The sequence below is a fragment of the Heloderma suspectum genome, chromosome 1, assembly GCF_057233095.1.
Source record: "Heloderma suspectum isolate Gila_16-S chromosome 1, 16-S_ref, whole genome shotgun sequence".
NCBI classification, from domain to species: Eukaryota; Metazoa; Chordata; class Lepidosauria; order Squamata; family Helodermatidae; genus Heloderma; species Heloderma suspectum.
In genome coordinates, this window is record NC_139458.1 from 184,674,802 (window position 1) to 184,682,972 (window position 8,171).

The window sequence follows — 8,171 nt, forward strand, 5'->3', positions numbered from 1 at the left end:
GACTTGAGACAGGACAGAGATAGGCCTATGGTCTGATTCAGTATAAAGCAGCTTCTTATATTCCTAAAAAAAAGAGGGCCCAAATTTGAGGGGGGGATGCATGTGCTAATTTATATGTATAGATGTAAACTGAAATAATTATAGTAATTTAAATAGAAATACAATACATCTCACCACAATAAGAAAGACTGACTAGGTGACCATTATGCCTGCTCAGGCTGCTGCCCTGGTGCTAACTGTTGCTGAGCAATCTCAAGCCCCCTTTGCTCCCTTCTGATGGTTTTAAACTAGACTTGAACAACCTTCAAGTAGAGGACAGCCCTCTATAAAGTAGGGCGCACGGCCACCATATGAATGCTCCCTTGCAAAAAAGAAAAGAAAAAGAGTCTTACGCATAGAAAATTAACTTGACAGGAAGACGACAATGCTAGAGACCTTCGGGGGTTTAAGAAGCATCCAGTCCTTCATGAAGCAGTCAATCATGTGAGTACCCAGCTCCTGTCTGAAATGGTACAGGTTTCTCGCCTCAGTAAAAATCAGGACTTTTCTAACTATGAAGTAATGAACAATAAAAAGCCCAAGGCCGGACAGAATTTTCTTTCATTTCATTTATTATATTTCTGTAACGCCCCATAGCCAAAGCTCTCTGGGCGGTTTACACATTTTCTTCAGTTAGCTGTCATGGAAGCCAGAGTATGTTCCAGGGGTGATAAGGCCACCACCATCACGCTTGTCATTGGGAAGAAAAGAACTAGTTTTTGTTCTCTGAGCCGTGTCCAGTTTGTTAATGTGCTCCTGTAATGGAGGTTAGTCCTGATTGCACAATTACCGTTTTGTGCAAGCTGGATTCAGAGTTCAGGCTATTATCTCCCTGTCTGGCATGCTTTTTTAAAGCCACTCAGCTTCCCACTGCATATTTATTTATTTATTTATTTATTGCTTTCTTCGTAGCTGGAAATCCAGCTGCGGTCCCCTATCATCTGCCTCAATCTCAATTCTGTTGCAGCATCTCTGTCTTCCAACTGGCTGCTGATTAGTCGTCTCTTACTTAATAATTGCCCTCATAGCTACTTACTTCACATGCCTTCTCAGTCACACAGCGAGAGCAAAATTCGCCATAGGTTTCTTGAACTTAATCTAGATGTGGAAAAAGTGAATTTCTCAGAGAATGTAGACCAAAATAGATTTTCCATCCATATCTCAATGTATACCCTAAAGGAAGAGGACATCTTGGCAAATGTTACTTTTCATACCACTTCAGCACTGTGACAAGACAATCTGCACCTATCAAAATTCCCTCTTTTATTCAATTATTAAAAAGTAAAAAGTTCACCGTTTTATACTTTCCCTTTCCATGATGCCTGCCCTCTAAAGTCTTTGTTTTTCAGCCTGATTAAAAAAATAACACCCCTTTGTTGCTATTTAACTTTTCAGGCTATGTTTATCCACTATGGCTGGATCTACACTTACTGCCTTTTTTCGCTTCCAATGAGGTTTCGCCGCCCGCCTTTCACACTACGCAGTACCCACCTCGAATTGGAACCGGAATTTCCCACTTCCATGCTCCCGCTTTCAATACCCTAATATCCCAGTATTTCCCCTTAATGTGCTCTGATTTTCCGCCTTTGCTACCGTATCCGGTTGTAGTCCCCTCCCCGCCTGTCCATATACGGCGGTGTTTGTATTTCCCTCCTGTCCAATCACAGCTCTTGACGGCCCCATGTCTTCTTCCAGCTACTGATCACATAGCTTCCTCAGCAGCCCCCATTTCCTCAGCTACAAGCAAAGGGCCGGATCTGCACGTGCTTGTCTGATCTCGGAAGCTAAGTGGGGTCGACCCCGGTCAGTAGTTGGATGGGTGACCGCCTGGGAACCAGGCTTCCTCAAGTGAGCAGGGGGTTGTTCTATCCCTTCAAATGAGATTAAGTTTTACCTCATCCTATCCCCCGCTCCGGATGTTTGGGTTTTTTTAATTAAGGCGTTATCCTCGCAGAATCGGGGCTTCTCCGCGATGTTTTTTTTCCTAATTCAGACATGATCTTTGAAGATTCGAAGTTGTGACACTTCTGACTGGGGCCGACCACGCTTAGCATCCGAGATCAGACAAGCGCACGCAGGAAAACAGCACAGCGCTCGAGTGTGAACCAAGTTCATGCATTCGATGAAGCACTGCAACTGGGAAAATGGGTGAGTGTGAATAATCACGTTTTAATGCGAGAGCGTTTGAGAGCGTTTAACCCGACGGGACACCGAATTAATTGCGATGGTGGGCGCAATGTAGATCAGCCCCAGGACTATATGAGGCCTCCATGGATGGCTTATTACTGTGTGTTAAAAAGGTAAATCATGTCTCTCTCTATATATGAAGGTAGACATGATTTACATTGTCTACTGCATGTATCATCACAACAAATCTGTGACATAGGCCTGTGTTATTCCCATTTTACAGTTCAGTAGCTGAGTCTAAGGCAAGATGGCAAAGCTGTGGCCCTCCAAACATTATTGGGCTCCCAATCTGAGCAGTTCCAACCAGCATGGCCAATGGTGAGAGATGATAGGAATTGTAGTCCAACAACTTCTGGAGGGTCACAGGTTCCACACACCCCTGGTCTGGGGCATAGCAATTTGTCCAAGGCCACACAATGAATGTGTGGCAAAAGTAGGACTTGAACTCCATCCTGATTCCATTATGACCCATGAGCACCAATGGGCTTGCAGACACTTCTCTTGGCGACCACCAGGCTTTCATGCCCCTCCTAATTTTAATTTTATTTCTTAATGTCTTTATTTTTAAAACTGGGACACTGGCATGCCGCAAAATGAAGGGCTCCCCCCTCCCCGGTCTTTATTTGGTTCAAAGGAGTGGTTTTGGAGCTCAGACCCTTGTTCTTAGGTTCTTGGCCAGGTTACTTTGCTTTTAGTCACGCTAGTTTGCCTTCTAGGAAAATAAAGTTTTGTGAATGGCCACGCTGCCCCCTCCCCCCATATCGCAGCCATTTTATGAATGAGCAAAACCCCCATGGAAGCCCTTTGGTGAGAGTCCCCATGACTTTCTCTCAAAATTCCAAATGTGCCCACTCAAAAAGGTTGGGTATCCCTGGCTTTTTCTTTTCTTTTTTTTTTTTCTGTTTTAGGATGAGCTAATGTATACTGCCCCAAGTTGCTTTGACAAAGGGCAGAATGCTAATATAAGAATATAGATAACTGAAATTTGAGTTCCATCTATAGACAGGAAGAAATCTACCATTTTTTCCCCTAAAATTTATTCTGAATTGGCAGTTCTGAATTGCTGCAGCTCCATGGTACTGATACTGAAAAATATCAATCAAACGTTTTCAGTAGCAGCTGAGTTCATTTGGTGATTTACTAGCCGTTTGCTGAAACTAGTTTGGTGGTACTTTGCAGAACAATATAGAGGCCAAATGTGTTATGTTATGTATATAAGCAGGAGGATCTACTTGCCAACAAACCTTCAAAAGTCTACAATAATCCATGAGATATACAGTTCAGCAGTTGTCAAGGTGGAGGATAGGGTACCTAAAATGGCCATTAAAACTCTATTCTTTACCTCCTGATTCCTTGGATTCAGCATTTCTACAGTTGGGAATAAAACTAATGGCCCAGGATAAGGAATATATGCTGTGAGCCATTTAAACTGCGTAATTTATATGTAAATAGACACACAGTCAAAAATGGTATATAGTCACACACAGAATACATACAGTATGTGTTTTAATTTGTACTGCAATTTAGCTGTTGCTTCCAACAGATGGGAGAGTCGTGCAACACTTTCAATTCATTTAATTACTTATGTAAAATATTGGCTTGTGTTAATTAAGTTCAATAAATTACATAATGGTTCAGAGATTCTACTAAAAGACTTTTTGCAGATGATACACGAAATATAATTAATTTGATGCCTACAGATTGAATAGCACAATTAAAACTAAAGAAAAAGAACCAAAACTGATTTAAAAAAAAAAAAAATTGGATGAGGAGATTTAATCTGCTCTGACTTTAAAAAAAATACGTATTAAATGTAATATTTTATTAAAAATATTACATTAATTCCACAAGCACCTGCTTAACCCTAGACGCCAAGAGATGTTCCATCTAGGCAGTTCTCGTATGGTAAATGGAGATGTCTATTTACCAAACAGTATCTTATGGTGCATGCATCCAACGTGCCATCACATGGAGAACTAGTTATCTGTAGTATCTGTTCATGAGGCAAGGTGAATGTAGCTATGTCTTCACATTTATGAGAAGTAGTAGGACCACAGTAAGATTCCCATTCACCATATGGGTTGATGCCATGGACAATTAATTCCTCCTGTTGCTGGATACATACCACAGTAAGTTGCCACTTTTACAATAAGTGTGTTCACCCATATGGCTCATGGAAGATGCTCATTCTAGTACAGGGGTGGGACACCTGTGACGCTCCAGATGTGTTGTAGTGATTCATACTACTTAGGGCTTTACCTATTCATACCATGCTTTTGTGTGAAGTAATAAGGAGGCCTCTCCATGTTGATTTATTATTGAGAAAAGCATATTGGATTCTTAAAGCACTTTGGAATAGTGACAGGAAAGAATTAAAATATGAAAGTTCAGGATAAATACATGGAAAGAAGCCCAGACTGAGCTCTGTAGTATGTAGATGCACAAAAAAGGAGTTCATAAAATTACTCTTCTCTATCCAAGGCCTCTCCACCCAGCAAGTTCCTAGCTTATTTGCACACTCTGGAAATCTCATAAATTGTTTCAGTCCTCCTTATAGTTGGGTAAAATCTAAAGTGGTTTTCTTTTTTTGACATACAAATTATTCTCTGTAAAATTCTTTAACAAACAATATCTATGTAATAAAACAGTTGGGCTGCAAACTTTACATTGATAGATTAACTTCAGTTGCATTTAGTTGATTCATTAGTGGTGACAAATTTTAAATCAATGGGAATATGAGGAAAGGGCACTTTAACTTTTTTAGGCTGTTTTGGGTCTGGTATGTTACCATAATAGAAATTCAAAAGAAAAAAGATGGACTTTCCTTTAATAATAATAGGTAGGGGTTTTTCTTGTTGCCATAGCTGAGAAATTAATAATGTGTATATATGTTTTGATTTAAGTAAATAATGGAATAAAATATAGGCAGTTAATCAAGTAAAATCATTTAATTAGCTGACAGTCTTAATAGAAAAAGGGGGAGAGCAATCCTGTGGCCCCTAGAGAGAGTCTGAGGTGCCATAGGATACTTTGGATTCCTGGATCCGAGGCTGGAGACACTGTTCCAACCTTGGACCCAGGAGTCTGAGCTCCCCACCCCCGCCCCTTGCAGCTGGCACAGAGAGAACCATGCCAGCTGCCTCTACAAGCTCACAAACATGAGCTCAGAGAGGAGGGAAAGGGGGCAGTTCTGTGGGTGGGGAGGGGAAGAGACTGGGACAGCCAGCTTACGAAGAATCCTCTGGCCACCCCAGCCTCCTTCCCTCCTGCTCTGCAGAGCCCCAGCCAGAAGGGCAAAATCGCCCGTCTAGTGAAAATGCAGGGCGAGGGGAGCACGGAAGTGATGATTGCCTCTGCACTCCTCCCGCCCTGCATAGGATGCCCGTCAGCCTCCGAGTTCAGAGTTCATCTGGGTAGGATTGCGCCCTAAAGGTATTAACAGCGATTAGTCATTTTCTGGATTGCACGGAGAGCTCCCATGGATAGAGGAGACTTTCCTCTTCACAAAGTTGCCCTCCACATGTAAAGGCAGACAAATGCAATAACACAGGGGCGGGGATAGTGTGCTCCCCCTCCTCGTGGGTAAGGATGGACGAAAGTTCCTTACCTGGTCCCGCAGCTTTTTTCAGGGGGGGGAGGCGCTCCGGTTCTCCCCCCGAAATTCTTGGTGGGTGGGGAGGCGCTCCGCCCCTCCTGGCTGAAATTCTGGCCGGGGGGGAGGCACCCCATCCCTCCCCACCGAAATTCTGGCCGGGGGGGAGCGTCTCATCTCCCCGGCCACGACAGAAAAAAGTAAAGTGTAAAAAAAGTAAAAAGAAATGATAGGCTACGTAAATCTTTACGTAGCCTATCACGGCTAGATTTTCAAAGTCAGCCGTGATAGGCTACGTAAATCTTTACGTAGCCTATCACGGCTGACTTTGGGGGGGAAAAAAAAGCGCGTACGCAAATGGCGTACGCAACGCTATTTGCGTTGCTCTTATTTTCGCCGTAGTCTACGTAAATCTCTATGTAGACTACCCGTGCCAAAATAAGGAACACAAATGGCGGCGCCCATGGGCGCCGCCATTTGCGTACATGCTTTTTTTTTTCTTCAAAGTCAGCCGTGATAGGCTACGTAAAGATTTACGTAGCCTATCACGGCTGACTTTGAAAATCTAGCCATGATAGGCTACGTAAATCTTTACGTAGCCTATCATGTTTTTTTATTTTCTTTTTACACTTTACTTGGAAATGGCGGCGGCAGCCGGTTGGAAGACCTACCGCCGCCGCTGCAACGCCGCCGGGACCCGCTGCCACGAGGGACATTTGCGCGAGGTAAGTCCCATCCCGGGGGGGGCGGGGGGGGCGGAGAATTTCCCCACCAATTTCGGGGGGCCGAATGCATTGGCATTCGGCCTCCCAGAGATTCGTGGAGAAATTCTCCGACATCCCTACTCGTGGGTTTATTGAAGCCACAGTCAGAATGCCTGAATAGGGATACTGTTACAACAAATAGATAGCTAACAGTGCATTTTACATAACTCAAAATGTATTGTTATGGCAAGTTATAAATGAGAAGAGGGGAGCCATGTCTGTGTTTTAGAATTCTAATACTCAGAGAGATTGGAGAGACATTTCACAGCATAAAACCCTTTAAACTACATTAATGACTGTGCATTACTCCCAAATTTAACGTTATGCTTAGATATGCAGTATTTGACACATACTTGGCAAGTATCTAGGATTCATATTGCAATACTTCTAGAATAGTCGTCTGGGTAATCAGGTCTAGTGATAGCATCTAAGGAAACATTTGTACTCAAGTAGTTCTCAAGTAGCATTTGAAAAATACTCCATAATACATTCATGCAGAAATATAGTTTCTTTGAACTTCCATATCCCAGTGAAGTATATCATTCACTGAATAGCTCTTCTGTGTAAAAAAAAAAAAAAATGGAATCAAAATGACCCAGAGTTATCCACCGAAAAATATTTTGAAGCATTTTTTTTAAAGCACATGCTTATACCATTTGGGTCATTTAGGCTCAGTTAACAGTTGTAGAATGGTGAGAATAAACAGTTTACTGAAATACGTAATTATTGGCTTAGATATTCCCCCTTTTGATAGATACCATAGCAAAAACATAGTTACCAAACAAAAACATGGGCAGACATAAGATGCCACCATTGGTTGTCTTGTAGGGTGGACCTCCAGGCAAGAATGGGGTGCGGAGGGGGAAGATAAGAGGAAATTGACTTTGGTCCAGGTGGGGCCACCCTACCTGAAAGTATATTATCATGAGGAAAACACTGAGGCTACATTGTAGGTCATGCTTGAGGATGTTTATGCAAACTTACCTCCTTGTATCAGTGTGGTGCGTCTAGATCTAATAAGTGGTTTGCTGGAGCTAATCAGAAGTAGTGTTGGCACAGAATAAGTAACATCCTGAAAACTTGAGCTACCGACCCAGGCCACGTGACAGCCAAACTACACATCCTAAAAAGTCACATTGGTGTACTTGAGCCTATTTTTCTTTATTTTCATGTGTGTGCGGTCCTGACCTGGATTGGGGGGCTTCAGGAGGATTTAAGCTGTCCTCACCCCATACCAATTTTTCCCCAAAATTACACACACACACAGCTGTTTTTTAAAAAAAAAGCCTCCGTTGGAATCAGGCAGTGCATGACTCCCTTAGAACAGCAGCTTTACTGGCTACTGGTCTGTTTCCAGACAGAATTCAAAGTGCTGGTTATGACCTATAAAGCCCTATATGGGTTGGGACCAGGCCACCTGAAAGACCGCCTTCTCCCATACAGCTCAGTCCTTAAAATTTTCTGGAGAGGCCCTACTTTCAAGACCGTCACCAACTCCGTTCCAAGGGAGGCGAGGTTTCTTCTCTCTCTGCAGTCCTTCCGCTGGCAAGCAAAGACTGCTTCATTCAAGAAGGCCTTTGGCCTGAAAG